Source organism: Bombina bombina, chromosome 1 (genome assembly GCF_027579735.1).
Source record: "Bombina bombina isolate aBomBom1 chromosome 1, aBomBom1.pri, whole genome shotgun sequence".
Taxonomy (NCBI): Eukaryota; Metazoa; Chordata; class Amphibia; order Anura; family Bombinatoridae; genus Bombina; species Bombina bombina.
This window is the reverse complement of record NC_069499.1, coordinates 308,078,702-308,095,622: the sequence shown is the minus strand read 5'-3', so window position 1 is coordinate 308,095,622 and position 16,921 is coordinate 308,078,702.

The following is a 16,921-nucleotide window of genomic DNA, read 5'->3' as shown; positions in this document are numbered from 1 at the left end:
ATATATATATTTATACAAAACACGGAAGGGGACTGCACTCTCAGACCGGACCGGGTACACATCCCATGACCCTGCCACATGCTCAGCCCTGGGTGCTCACTGGCACTCACAGGAAGCTGGGCTGTTCCCAGAGTCACAGGCAGTTAACCCCAGACAGGTCTGGGTGGAAGATACAACACACAGAGAAAGTCCAGCACTCACTCACAAGCTCTCAGCTAAGATTAAAAGCAAAAATCGAAGGGTTAGTTGCCGCATTTGGCCAAATGGGACAAGCCCAGGTACCACGTCAAGGTCCCTTCCAAAAACCTGGGACTCTAAAACAGCCACACAATGCAAGCTCTCAATCCAACAAACTGGGAACAAGTGAAGTGTGCACAGGTTTATGTAATCACCCCAGACATATACAAAACACGGAAGGGGACTGCACTCTCAGACCGGACCGGGTACACATCCCATAACCCTGCAACATGCTCAGCACTGGGTGCTCACTGGCACTCACAGGAAGCTGGGCTGTCCTCAGAGTCACAGGCATTTAACCCCAGACAGGTTTGGGTGCAAGAACCATAGGGAAAATTACAAAACAAATTAATACAACACGCAGAAAAAGTCCAGCACTCACTTACAAGCTCTCAGCTAAGATTAAAAGCAAAAATGGAATTAGCCAAAAGAATGAGAGCTGCTTAAATCCTATTGGCTGATTTGAACAGCCAATATGATTTTAGCAGCTCTAATTCCTATTGGCTGATTCAAATTTTCCGCCAATAGGAATGCAAGGGACGCCATCTTGAATCGCGTCCCTTGCATGGAAGATTCAGTGTACGGCGGCGACCGTATGAAGAGGATGCTCCGCGCCGGATGTCTTCAGGTTGGACCCGCTCCGCGCCTCCGGGATCAAAATAGAAGATGCCGCCTGGATGAAGATTGAAGAGGCCACCTGGATGAAGACTTCTCGCTGCATGGATCAGGACTTCGCCGCCGGAGTGAAAATTGAAGAGGCCATCTAGATGAAGACTTCAACTTCAGGATGAACAGCGTTCAAGCGGGACTTCAAAAACTGTAAGTGGATTGTCAGGTGGTTAGTGTTAGGCTTTTTTAATGTTTTTTTGGTTGGGTTTTTTTTTTAGTTTAGGGTCTGGGCAGTAAAAGAGCTAAATGCCCTTTTCAGGGCAATAAGTAGCTTAGTTTTTTTTTAGAATTAAATTTTTTATTTTGGGAGGTTGGTTGGGTGGTGGGTTTTACTGTTGGGGGGTCTTTGTATTTTTTTTTTACAGGTAAAAGAGCTGTTTAACTTAGGGCAATGCCCTACAAAAGGCCTTTTTAAGGGCCATTGGTAGTTTTTTTTTATTTTGATAGGGCTATTAGATTAGGTGGAATTCTTTTTTATTTTGGATAATTTTGTTTGTTATTTTCCATAATTTAGTGTTTGCTATTTTTTGTAAGTTAGTAATTTTTTGTTTTTGTATTTAGATACTTTGTAAATTTTAGAGTAGTGTAAGTATTTTTTAATTTGTAGTTTAGTTTAATTAAATTGGTAGTTAGTTTAATTTTAGTTTAATAATTATATTAGTTTAATTTTTAGTTTAAACTTAGTTTTTTAATTTGACAGGTAAATTTTAATTTAATTTAAGCTAGGGAAATTGTAATTTTAACATAAAGTTAGGTGGGCATTAGCTTTAGGGGTGAATAGTTTAATTTAGTTTATTTTGATGTGGGGGCTTTCAGTTTAGGGGTTAATAGTTTAGTTTAGTATATTTCATTGTGGGGGGGCTTGCGGTTTAGGGGTTAATAGGTTTTTTTATATTGGAGGTGGTGTAGGGCTTAATAACTTTAGTATAGTGGGGGCGATGTGGGCGGATGGCAAATTAGGGGTTAATAATATTTAAATAGTGTTTGCGATGCAGGAGGGTGGCGGTTTAGGGGTTAATAACTTTAGTATAGTGGTGAGGATGTCAGGGAGCGGCGGAATAGGAGTTAATATTTTTTAAAGTGGCGGCTATATCAGGAGTGGCAGATTAAGGGTTAATAAATGTATTATAGTGTTTGCGATGCGGGAGGGTCTCGGTTTAGGGGTTAATAGGTAGTTTATGGGTGTTAGTGTACTTTTTAACACTTTAGTTATGCGTTTTATGTTACCGCGTTGTAGTGTAAAACTCATAACTACTAACTTTAGATGGCGTTATCGATCTTGTCGTTTTAGGCTGTAACGCTCGCTTTTTAGCTGGAATGCAAAACTCGTAATACCGGCGCTATGGGAGTCCCATGAAAAAAACGTAATTTTTACGAGTGCGGTACTGACGTTGCGTTAAGGACTAAAAGGCTTGCGGTACAGCTATACCGACCAGACTCGTAATGGCTGCGTTAGGGAAAATGATGCATTATGGGCCACAACGCTGCTTTTTGACTCATAATGTACAACTCGTAATCTAGGTGTGTATATGAAGAACATTGGAAAGGGAAATATTAATAACTCCTCTCGGGTTAGCACGCAAGTGATAAATGTTAGGTTTTTTTATTCTACGTTCTCCATTGAAGTCTATGTGGAGAATAAATTAGCGTGGTTGCGATAATCCTTTAGTTAGCGCACATCAGGTTTTACTCACACACAAACGTTTTACTTTGACTTAAAATACGAGTGCAAAAAGATTACTTCTAGTGAAGTTTATGCTCAAACCGGAGCGCTAAATACCGCTCCACTTGTAATCTATCCCTATATATCTAAGTGAAGAATTCTACTTGAACACTAATTGAGCTGAGGTTCAGTGTACCATCGGCTTAGTGGTGGATGGGTAGCCACCAAGTTCTTTAGTGTCACCTCATATAAGTTTATTATGTGAGCGATTTAGCCCTCCTGCGCTATCCAAAATCCAGATGTTAGCGTGTCCTAGACTACTGCTCGAACAATAAAATATTACTATTAACTTATAGGAATACAAAAATAAGAGAGCTATTGATTTAACTTGAGTGATATTAACGTACAATAGCACTAATATTTTTCTGCTGCACTTGTAATAAAGCCCTTAATGATGAATTTAACAACCCTTTCAATGAGTGAACAGATCTCATCAAGTTATGACTCAATGTATCTATTTCACATTGGCAATGTTTATTTTTCTATTGGCCAATGTAAAAGTTTCATGACTGAAAAGCTCAAACTTAATATAAAAGAAATATTAAGATAAATTAAGTGATCCCTTGTCTGAAAAAAAAGGCTTTTTAATTCTCAGGAAGTAAAGATTTGTTTTTCTTTTCATTACCTTTGTCTTACTTAATTCAACAGTCAGATGATCATTCTAATATAAATCTTTTCATACAAAAGCAGTATTGATGTATTTCTTTGGGAAAGGTTATATTGTGTCCAAAGATAGTTCTATCAATCTGAGTTTGTTCAGGATCAGTTTGCACATTACATTAATCTCCATATCCTCAGTTACAAAACTCACTGTGGGCTTTATTTGAGAAAGTTGTGCAGTTTTATACAATATAATCAGAGAACCCAGGATTCTGTTTGCATGTCTTCTACACACAAGAGTGTCAAGAAAGAAGTTAAAAGGTATTTACCCAATCAAAAGTGCTCTGCTTTGATCCTGTTATGTTCACAAGCCCTGGTTTATTGTCAATATCTCAAACAAAAGGACTAATGCGATTGGAAGAAATACATCAATCAAGGAGTAAAAAGCCCAAGGAATTCCCATAAATGTAATCCTACAAAATGAACAATAATCCATCCTCTTTTCAAGAGGTATCAAAGAGAAAGGGAATTCTTATTGGTGGTGTGGTGCCAGCCTTTGGTGGCTCGGGTGAGACTCAAAACAAGTATCAGACAAGTTGGAATGAGTAGGACACAACAAATTGTATATCGTAACATACAGACATTTATCTTCAAAAACCCATTAATATTACAAGGCAGTAGGACCTCAATGGCTCTTTATCACTCTTCCAGCTGCAGGATTGATGGGAATTAGACTCAACACAGTTTATTAAGCTGATGTATGGCCTGATCTGAATTCTCTGGAAGTTGGGAAAACCTTATTTTTTGTGTGTTTTTTTTTACATGGAACAGTCTTCATTTGCAATGGTGTGTGGACGTGATTGAATAGGTCATAGTGAATACAATAAGACTACTTAAAATATTCATAGTTTATTTTAAACTTTACTACTTTCTCATCGTTTATATAATTTATGAAGCCCTGTTTCTGAAATGTCAGTTTTTGTGGTTTCTACTCCTATTTAGAGAACTGTCGGTTAATAGTATTCTGTATGATATACTCCTGTTCTACACATTCTACTCACTAATTCTATTCACTTCTCTCAATCAGACATAGAGCTAGGTTCACTTACATCTTCTCCAACCTCTTGTATTTTTATGGTTTTACCTATTCCTATTTTATTCAATAAATCACATTATTTAAAGTTCATTTTTTAAAGACAATTTGCTCCATAGAATAGCTAAGGAATTAGTGAGACTGGAGAGGACAGGAAATGCACCACAAGTTAGTGAATCCACCTCATTGACCTATTCAGGATTAGTGTCCATAGGGCTCTCTGACTTAAAGGGCCATGATACCCAAATGTTTTTTAAAGTGATGCAGCATAGCTGTAAAAAAGCTGACTAGAAAATATCACCTGAACATCTCTATGTAAAAAAGGAAGATATTTTACCTCAAAATGTCCTCAGTAGCCACAACCCATTGTAAAGTACTTTAAGCAGGAAATCAGTATGCCTGTCCCGTGACAGGCAAGGGAGCGAGCTTCATGCACACTCATGTTATTTCCAAAATTCAGTTTAAGGAAGGTTACTATGAAATCTCATGAGAGCTAAGTGAAATCTCATGAGATCACAGTAAAAGGGTTCATGACCTCAGCACTACTGAACCCTATTGGCTGCTGTTCATTTCTTCTTTTTTTAAAAAAAACCTGCAGCTGGCCAGTAACTGAAAGATAACTTATTCTGGTGAGCTGAGGAAGTTGTGAGGTAAAATATCTTCCTTTTTTACATAGAGATGTTCAGGGGATTTTTTTCCTGTCAGCTTTTTACAGTTATGCTGTATCACTTTCAAGTGATTTAGCATATGAGTATTATGTCCCTTTAAATACTCTCTAAGACAAATATTACATTTCATAAGCACTCTTAGGGCCTGCTGATCTAAAGCTCTTCTCTAAAAAAGTAATAACAATCATTATTCTTAACCCGTTATTAAGGGCTCATAAAGAACAGCAGTTTATAGTAACAGTCAATATAAAGATGTGTTGAAGCTTGTTCTCTAATCGGAGACTTCTTGGTATGCCTCAAGTGGAAGGAGAATCTACAATACACAAAGAGGAGACTAGCGCATCCAACTCAAGAATAGTTTATTTAACACAGCAAATAGCGCAATAGCTAATGTACTTACAAGAATAAAAAGAAATCATCAAATTATAACAGTTCTCCCCATGAGATAAAATATCAGGGTAATGGCCTGTGCTTAGATAATCTTCACTTGGGACTTGTGGGAGACACCAAGCTGATCAGGTGCAGTAATCAACCGGAGGGGACCCATCCTCTTACACATTTTGTTTGCCTAAATGGGCAAACTTCATCAGAGGGAGGGATCGAGCAAGAGCCCTACTCCAACCGTATTCATGATTGGTTGTCTCAATAAACACAGATTAGGAACTCCTGAGTATTGCATTCGTTTACCTAAGTCACAGAAAATATAGCAGCAAATAGACGCAATCAGTACTGTGAGGTCCCTCAATTCATTTTTTAAAGTTAAATATTAGCTTGAGAGCTGTTTATCTCACTATGTAGCAATTCTGGATGTGAAGGAGAGGCACTTACATTGCAAAATAATGCTAAAGATTTTGTGTGATTTCTTGCCATGCCAGCAAGCTTTCGATCATCGGCCCCGGGAACTCTTTAGGAAACATATTATAGGCTTTATTGTAGAGTAAAAACATAAAAATGTAAAAGAGAAAAAATAATTATAACAATTTGAAATGGTCTATAAACATCATAAATAAAACGAGTCATTATTATAACCATTTTTATTAATTCTGTCATGTATTACAAGCACTAAAAGAATTGGCTTTCATGCTTCAGATACATAGGTTAAAAAGGAAAATTGTGGCTTCATTTCCTCAACTTTTCCACTCCATTAGGAGCACTGCTGTTTCAATTAAAGAGGCACTGCACTGTAAGTTTTTCCCCTTGATAATGATTTGTTATACCAGTTGCAGATTATTAAATGTTTGGCAAATTGGTCCTCTAGCTTATTTTTTGTGTTTGAAATAGTTTTGCTTATTAATACAAGGTAAATCAGACCTGCTTACCTTATATATATTTACACACAAAGTCCAAATTTTAATTATGGGTGGTGGTTACAATGAGCAAAACCTGCTATTTTAATTGCAAGAATAAGCTTAAAATAGTAATTTACAATACATTTAATGCTATGCAGCTTCTATAACAATCCATTGGGAACACATGCAGGTCATAAAAAAACAGGACAGTGACCCTTTAAACAACGTGAATTTTTTTTTTTTAACATTCAGATAATCGAAAACACACAAAACTCAAAGGGATAGAAAGGTCAAAAATGAAATGTGCATAAGTTTATTTAAATTTGAAGTATAAGCATTTTTTTGCAATATACTTCCATTTGCAAAAAATGCTTCTAGTTATTACTGGATTTTTTTTGCAGCATATGCAAATATCCTGTGAGGGCCGTGCACCAGTATTCAGACACAATGGGGCATATTTATTATTGTGCTAGCGGACATGATCCAATATTGCGGATCATGTCCGCTGCACATTGATAAATGCCGACAGCATACGCTGCCGGCATTTATCATTGCACCAGCAGTTCTTTTGAACTGCTGGTGCAATGCCGCCCCCTGCAGATTCACAGCTAGTTGGCCGCTAGCACGGGGTGTCATTCAACCCACAAAATGCATACTTTCAATCAAACCAACTGGGAACCTCCCAGGGTGACAGAGGCTTTTGTAACCTCCCCTATGTAAATACAAAACACAGGAATGGACCGCACTCACAGACTGGAGGGTACACATCCTAAGCCACTGTTAACTCCACAGCCCTGAACACTGACAGACAGCTGCACAGTTCCCAGCAACCCAGGCAGTTAACCCCTGAACAGCCTGGGTGACAGGCCCGCCGGGAAGCATTACAAACATTATAAACACAACACACAGAAAACCTGGCACTCGCCAGCAGATAGTCAGTAATGTTTAAAAGCAAAACTGGGGAAAGTCAGTTACATTTGGTGCCAAAGGATCAAGCCCAGGACCACGTCAATGTCTCCCCCTTCCTGGGACCCTAAACCAGCACCCACAAAATGCATACTTTCAAACAAACTAACTGGGAACCTTCCAGGGTGACACATGCTTTTGTAATCTCCCCTATGTAAATACAAAACACAGGAATGGACCACACTCACAAACTGGACTGGGTACACATCCTAAGTCACTGTTAACTCCACAGCCCTGAACACTGACAGACAGCTGCATAGTTCCCAGCAACCCAGGTAGTTAACCCCTGAACAGCCTGGGTGACAGGCCAATAGGGAAGCATTACAAACATTATAAACACAACACACAGAAAACCTGGCACTCGCCAGCAGATAGTCAGTAATGTTTAAAAGCAAAACTGGGGAAGTCAGTTACGTAACTTACATTTAGCGCCAAAGGATCAAGCCCAGGACAACGTCAAGGTCTACCCCTTCCTGGGACCCTTAACCAGCACCCACAAAATGCATACTTTCAAACAAACCAACTGGGAACCTCCCAGGGTGACACAGGCTTTTGTAATCTCCCCTATGTAAATACAAAACAAAACATTACTGAGAATCTGCTGGTGAGTGCCAGGTTTTGTATGTGTGTTGTATATATATATATATATATATATATATATATATATACTGTATATATGTGTGTGTGTTCAGACTTAAAGTGATGGTTAATTCTAGCGTTTCAAAACCGCTAGGATTTGTCATCACTAAAAATGAAGGTGGTCTTAATTAGTCAGTTTAAAAAAAAACTGGTGAATAGGTACCTCTATTTCGCTGCGGCTTCAGTGCTAATGTAAAGAACTCTGTCTGCCCATGGTCATCAAAGAGATGACGTTTCCACCTCTTACCCAATAGCTGATAATGTCGATCGGCTAGCACGTTTATTGGCTATGAGGTGGAAATGTCACCTCATTGAAAAAAATTAGCTGAGCCATGGGTGGCCAGAGGCACTTAGGTTACCTATACATCAGTTTTTTTAACTGATAAATGAAGGTCACCTTTATTTTTAGTGATGGTAAATCCTAGCGGTTTTGAATATAAGACCCAATAATATAACGTGACTTCAATACCATGGGGCACTCCTAAGCAAATACACACATTAATTTATTTTTGATAAATAAGTCTGGATAGACTATTGGAGTATTTACTTTCTGATGGGAGCTTTATTGGTTCTACCTATTATACCTACTTCATTGATCACGTCTTACACAAACACCCTATCACATCAGATCCAATGAGATCATGTGACTTCATTACTTATGAGGCACTTCTGAGCAAATACACGTTCCAATTCATTCCAAGTAAGAATGTTTTGACATATTATTGGAGGGTTTATTTCCTGATGTGTGGGCTCTGACTATTTGTTCGAGCTTTGCATATGAGATGACACATATTAACATATGTATTTAAGACTAATATTGGTCTTCACATATGATTATACACTCTACAGATATTATTGATCATATCTAGGTTCACCTTATGCCCGTTTTGTTTTTGTTTTCTGATTCTAGTTAATATCAATATCAGCCCATCTTCCAATTAGATTTGGAGATGTGTTTGTGTGTTTCCCATTGGCTACATGAATTGTGGATTGCAGTCTAGACTTTCATATCATCCAATGATCTATAGAGGTGTGTCATGGGGGTGAGTACTCCTCACAGGTGTTGTATTTAATCAAAGTAACAAGCAGGATTATAGCATTACACAAGCCTGATGAAATAGTTTCCTGGGCGGAAGGCTCAATCTGCTGGATGACTGTTAGGATCCAGCCTGCTTTTTGAGCTCCTACTATCTGGTGCAATTCAAATCATGAGTGCATTCATTGTATTTTTATTTGATCACTCTGAAAAAACTGTACTTGGTCATGTGGTGCCCCTGTTTGTGCTTGCATTCATAGATGGTCTATCAAGGGAGTAGAGCCATATCCCATTCCAGTGTGCGGCATGGGCCAACATATTATGCTTTTTTTGGACTATTGGTGATCATATATTGTATTCATAAACTCTCTGATCACCTACATTTAATTTCTCCCACTGTAAACTATTATAATAATACTATCCATATTAGTCTATATTTCACATAAGGACACCCCTATTTACTTTGTTTATTTTCTGCAAGAATTTACCATCACTTTAAAGTGATGGTACATTTTTAACGATTGTTTCATCAAGTATTATTCTACTTTTAATTCTAAGCTAAATTGCAAAGATTGCTAGATTACGAGTCTTGCGTTAGGGTTAAAAAGCAGCGTTGAGAGGTCCCAACGCTGCTTTTTAACGCCCGCTGGTATTACGAGTCTGGCAGGTACAGGTGTACCGCTCACTTTTTTTCTGCGACTCGAGCATACCGCAAATCCCCTTACGTCAATTGCGTATCCTATCTTTTCCATGGGATTTGCTTAACGCCGGTATTATGAGACTTGGAAAAAGTGAGCGGTACACTCTCTCCTGTCAAGACTCCTACCACATTTAAAAGTCAGTAGTTAAGAGTTTTATAGGCTAACTAAAGTGCTAAAAAGTACACTAACATCCATAAACTACCTATTAACCCCTAAACCTTGGCCCCCCGCACATCGCAAACAGTTAAATAAAAATTTTAACCCCTAATTTGCCGACCGGACATCGCCGCCACTGTAATAAATATATTAACCTCTAAACCGCCGCACTCCCGCATCGCAAACACTAGTTTAATTTTATTAACACCTAATCTGCCGTCCCTAACATCGCCGACACCTACCTACATTTATTAACCGCTAATCTGCCGACCCCAACGTCGCCGCCACTACATTAAATTAAGGTATATAGGATTTTTTCTACCTTAATTCCGATTAGCTGATAGAATTCTATCAGCCAATCGGAATTGAAGGGACGCCATCTTGGATGACATCACTTAAAGGTACAGTCATCAGGTGGAAGAGGATGCTCTGCGTCGGATGGTTTGAAGATGGACCCGCTCCGGATGGATGATGATAGAAGATGCCGCCTGGATGAAGACTTCTGCCCGTTTGGAGGACCTCTTCTGCCCAGATTGGATGAAGACTTCTGCCCGTCTGGAGGACCACTTCTGCCCGGTTGGGTGAAGACGTCTCACGGTAGGGTGATCTTCAAGGGGGTAGTGTTAGGTTTTATTAAGGGGGGATTGGGTGGGTTTTAGAGTAGGATTGGGTGTGTGGGTGGTGGGTTTTAATTTTGCGGGGTATTGTATTTTTTTTTACAGTTAAAAGAGCTAATTATTTTGGGGCAATGCCCCGCAAAAAGCCCTTTTAAGGGCTATTTGTAATTTAGTGTAGGGTAGGGATTTTTATTATTTTGGGGGGGCTTTTTTATTTTATTAGGGGGATTAGATTAGGTGTAATTAGTTTAAAATTCTTGCAATTATTTTATTATTTTCTGTAATTTAGTGTTGTTGTTTTTCGTACTTTAGTTTATTTAATTTAATTGTAATTAATTGTAGTTAGTTTAGGTAATTTACTTAATGATAGTTTAGTGTTAGGTGTAATTGTAACTTAGGTTAGGATTTATTTTACAGGTATATTTGTATTTATTTTAACTAGGAAGTTATTAAATAGTTAATAACTATTAAATAGTTAATAACTATTTAATAACTATTGTACCTAGTTAAAATAAATACAAAGTTGCCTGCAAAATAAAAATAAACCCTGAGATAGCTACAATGTAATTATTAGTTATATTGTAGCTAGCTTAAGGTTTATTTTATAGGTAAGTATTTAGTTTAAAATAGGAATTATTTAGTTAATAATAGTAATTTTATTTAGATGTATTTAAATTATATTTAACTTAGGGGGGTATTAGGGTTAGACTTAGATTTAGGGGTTAATATGTTTATTATAGTGGCGGTGACGTTGGCGGCGGCAGATTAGAGGTTAATAAGTGTAGTTAGGTGGCGGCGACATTGGGGGTGGCAGAGTAGGGGTTAATAAATAAAAAGTAGGTGTTGGCGATGTTGGGGGCAGCAGATTAGGGGTTCATAGGGATAATGTAGGTGGCGGCGGTGTCCAGAGCGGCAGATTAGGGGTTAATAATATAATGCAGGTGTCGGCGATGTCGGGGGCGGCAGATTAGGGGTTGATAAGTGTAAGATTAGGGGTGTTTAGACTCGGGGTTCATGTTAGGGTGTTAGGTGTAGACATAAAATGTATTTCCCCATAGGAATCAATGGGGCTGCGCTAGAAGCTGAACGCTGCTTTTTTGCAGGTGTTAGACTTTTTTTCAGCTGGCTCTCCCCCATTGATTCCTATGGGGAAATCGTGCACAAGCACGTTTAGCCAGCTCACCGCTACCGTAAGTAGCGCTGGTATTACAGTGAGATGTGGAGCAAAATTTTGCTCTCCGCTCACTTTTCTGAGGCTAACGCCGGGTTTGTAAAAACCTGTAATACCAGTGTTGTCTTAAGTGAGCGGCGAGAAAAAAATGCTCGTTAGCCCTGCACACCATTACCGACAAAAACTCGTAATCTAGGCGATTGTATTTTACCTAAAGAGCATTACCGCTCCTTGTTCAGTTCCGCTATTACTTCCGTATATTTTATTCTTCCCTGTTAGTGAGCTGAACCACCCCTTTCTACGTAATAGCATAGGTATGTAAATCTTTTTCGCTTGTTCGCTCTGCGCATGCGTCTAATTTTGTATGCAATACATTGTATTCAATGTATTGTATACATTGTGATCATTGCAAGCACAGCTGTTATCAGAGACAGCTTACAGATAACAAACACTTGCCTTATACAATATTGCAAGAGACAATCTTTTCAATACAATATCGCTGACTGGTCTGGTCTGACATTGGATAAAAAAAAAAATGTGACCAGGCAAAATCAATGGCTGCCGATGTATGGGAGGAGGATGGGATTGAAAATGTTAACATTATTATCGCAAGTATTATAGAATATAGAGCGAATTAGAGAAATCAATTAATTAAAGTGACATTATTTTTTACTTTTATATACGAGCGTTATTTGTGATACGGCTGAGTTTACCATCTCTTTAAGTCTGAACACACACACACATGTACAGTATATATATATACTGTATATATATATATATATATATATATATATATATATATATATATACTGTATATATATATATATATATATATATATATATATATATATATATATATATATATATACTGTATATATATATATATATATATATATATATATATATATATATATTTGTTTTATTTTGGTTTTATTCCAGATGATGATAATATGTAATTGTCACACTAATTTGCTGATTATACTCCAAATTATACAACAATATCCTAATTGAACAACACTTTCCAATCTATATATTGTATTGTTACTCAAATAAAATAGAAGTGCAATGACATTTTGCATTTGGAGTTTACTCTACCAGGTAATATAGGCTTTTAGTCATTAGCTTTAGTCATTACTAGTGTTCCACTTGTATAAATTAAACAATGTATTTAATGTGTCTCAATGTGAGCTCAGTTTGAAAATCCTGTGTAAACAGAAGGGGTTAATCTGGCTTTCTACTCATAAGCTGTCTCTTCCTCTTTATGGATGGGTTTTATGCACCAATTGTGTGGTGACCTTGTTTGCTGAGTTATGTAGAGAAATCAGACTCCGCCCTAATGGGGAAGAAGGCCTTTAATATGTCATATGTTTAGATAAGGATTAGAAAATCTCAGTAGTGCATTTTTTCTTTTAAGTTGAGAAGAAGCGGGATTGCCTTTGATGTAATTGCGTATCACTGGTAAAATGTCTTTTTTTTTTCTTTGCAGACTTTTTATTTTTCATCACAGTGCTGAAACATCTATTGGCTTAAAGTGTTTTCAAGCTATGATCTTTGATTTGTATTTTTAGCCTATTGTTTACTGGTAATCTGCATTCTTAGTAAAAAATAATGTGGTATCACAGCTGTTGGGGATGATATTAGTCTGACTGCTAGATGCTAAAAAATGTTCCCCCCCCCAGTTAATTGTGGTAAATGGTGTAAAATAAAATGTATTTTCTATATGTGCCAAAAATTTTGTGAATAGATAAAATGACTATTGTTCTCATGGAAGAAATGTTTTCCAATCAATTGGAAGAGTTGTGTAAAGTGTGTTGTAAGATTTATTTATTTATTTTTTTTGCTAGATTTTGACATTTAAGGCCACAATAATCCATTCAACAATCCATTGACCAATATTTTCTGGTTTTCCATTGGCTTTGCACTGCTTTGGCCTATAGCAGTGTTTCCCAACCGCCGTCCTCAAGTACCCCCAACAGTCCTGGTTTTCAGTGTTGGGAAACACTGACCTAAAGGAACATACAAAAGCAAAAATAAAATATTCTAGATCAGTGTTTCTGAACTCCAGTCCTCAGGACCCTTAACAGACCAGATAATCATTATATATTAGCTAGAGCACAGGTGAAATAATCAGCTGATCAGTAGCACTGGTTACTGCTCTCACCCATCAGCTGATTATTTCACCTGTGCTCTAGTTAAGATATAATGAATATCTGGCCTGTTAAGGGTCCTGAGGACTGGAGTTGAGAAACACTGTTCTGGAGCATTTCATTATTGCACTATTGATTAAACAGATTTATGTGTTTAACCCCCACAAAGGGGTTAACACAGTTAAAATCATCACTGGACCAGCAAAGCACTAAAGATCCAGAGTTAAATGGACACGAAATCCATTATTTTTTCATGATTCAAATAGTACATACACTTTTAGACAACTTACCAATTTACTTCTATTATCTAATGTGCCACTGCTTTGTTCTCTTGTAAAATGTTGTTGTAAAGCATACCTAGGTAGGCTCAGGGGCTGGGAGACTGCTTTGGAACACAGTTATCATCATCATCATCATCAAAGCTGAATTTCAATTCTGGTATTGATTGGGATGTTAATAATTTTCTTTCATTTTTTCCTGCTTTTCCATTCTTGCCAACAGTCCACCTTTCTGTTTAAATAATTGTAGAAACAAAAAAAGATGCGCTATAAGGCAGCAACATATCAACCAGTAAGATTCAGCGTAAACATTTAATAAACCAAAGCAAGTAAATCTGAATAACAATATAAATATAACCCCTGCGGCTGTCTTCTACCTCCAGTCACCTCCAGTGACTTGGAAGCTCAGCTGTTGATGCGTCCGCCTCATGTGTAGCGTTTCTCCTCCGCTTCTCACACTTCTGGGTTTGGTGATCACGTGAGCGAGGTAAGCCAAACAGGGAGTTCCTTCGGGCGCAATAATCCTTACGGCAAACAACGGTTCTTGGTATTGTCCTTTCTCATTCACAGTGCGCTCTGTATCAAGGGATGGAAGTCGTATAGGTCGTATGAATGAGAAGGGACAATATCAAGAACAGTTGTTTGCCGGGGAATATCACATATTGCGGTAAGATTGCCCTTAGCCCCTAAAGGACTTCAATAAAGATGAAGGTGGTGCCAGAGTCAAGGCAAGTGAAATACACCTGTTCCTATACATTGAATTAACCAGGGGTTCTACACCTAATAGAATATTTCCATGCAAGTGGCACACTAAGAGGCCTATTTATCAAGCCGTCAACCGCAAATACGCCGCAATTCCGCAGCGTAATTGTGGCGAGCCTTATTTATCAAAGCCGGAAAAAGTTGAAATTTGTGACGTAACATGCAATCCGCCGGTCTCAGTCCGACACAGATCAATGCTTACGTCATTACAGATGTTCCGAATACAAATTTGGCACTATCTGACAACTTTTGCAAGTTATCAAACTTCTAACAGGTACGCTCGCCACTATTCCGGCCAGCGTACCTGGTTTTCAATCCGCAACCCTGGAGGCTGCGGATGCCATAGGAATCAATTGGAGTTTGAAAGCAGTGAAAGCTTATATTCGCTGCTGCCCGATATCCCATTGATTTCTATGGCAGAATAAAAGTTACGTTTACACCTAACACCCTAACATAAGCCCCAAGTCTAAACACATAATGTTATTAACCCCTATTCCTCCGCTCCCGGACCCTGCCGCCACTAAATAAATATATTAACCCCTATCCCGCTGCTCCCTGACCCCACCGCAACTAAATAAATGTATTAACCCCTAAACCCCTGGCCTCCCATGTCACTACCACTTACTAAATCTATTAACTCCTAAACCGCCAGCCCCCCACATCGCCAGAAACTAAATTAACCTATTAACCCCATAAACCTAACAACCCGCTAACTGTACATTAAAATTACCTCATCCCTATCTTATAATGCATTTAAACTTACCTTTAGAATTAAAATAAACTATATTAAACTACTAATGAACCTACCCTAACTATTATACTAAAATTACATTAAACTATATTAAACTATTAATGAACCTACCCTAACTATTATACTAAAATGACATTAAACTATATTAAACTATTAATGAATCTACCCTAACTATTATACTAAAATTACATTAAACTATATTAAACTATTCATTAACCTACCCTAACTATTATACTAAAATTACATTAAACTACAAATTAAATTAACTATATTACATATTTAAAAACCTAACTCTTTAAATCTACAATAAAGAATTACTAAGTTACAAAAAAAATAACAACTAAGTTACACAAAATAAAAAACACTAAGTTACAAAAAAATTAAAAACACTGTTACACAAAATAAAAAACACTAAGGCCTAGATTTGGAGTTTGGCGGTAGCCGTGAAAACCAGCGTTAGAGGCTCCTAACGCTGGTTTTAGGCTAACTCCGGTATTTTGAGTCACTCAAAATAGGGTCTAACGCTCACTTTTCAGCCGCAACTTTTCCATACCGCAGATCCCCTTACGTCAATTGCGTATCCTATCTTTTCAATGGGATCTTTAAACTCCGGTATTTAGAGTCGTGTCTGAAGTGAGCGTTAGACATCTAACGACAAAACTCCAGCCGCAGGAAAACAGTCAGTAGTTAAGAGCTTTCTGGGCTAACGCTGGTTTATAAAGCTCTTAACTACTGTGCTCTAAAGTACACTAACACCCATAAACTACCTATGTACCCCTAAACCGAGGTCCCCCCACATCGCCGCCACTCGATTAAATTTTTTTAACCCCTAATCTGCCGACCGCCACCTACGTTATCCTTATATACCCCTAATCTGCTGCCCCTAACACCGCCGACCCCTGTATTATATTTATTAACCCCTAACCTGCCCCCCACAACGTCGCCTCCACCTACCTACACTTATTAACCCCTAATCTGCCGACCACAAAGCGCCGCCACCTACGTTATCCTTATGTACCCCTAATCTGCTGCCCCTAACACCGCCGACCCCTATATTATATTTATTAACCCCTAATCTGCCCCCCACAACATCGCAGCCAGCTACCTACAATAATTAACCCCTAATCTGCCGACCGCAAAGCGCCGCCACCTACGTTATCCTTATGTACCCCTAATCTGCTGCCCCTAACACCGCCGACCCCTATATTATATTTATTAACCCCTAATCTGCCCCCCTCAACGTCGCCTCCACCTGCCTACACTTATTAACCCCTAATCTGCCGACCGGAGCTCACCGCTATTCTAATAAATGTATTAACCCCTAAAGCTAAGTCTAACCCTAACACTAACACCCCCCTAAGTTAAATATAATTTTAATCTAACGAAATTAATTATCTCTTATTAAATAAATTATTCCT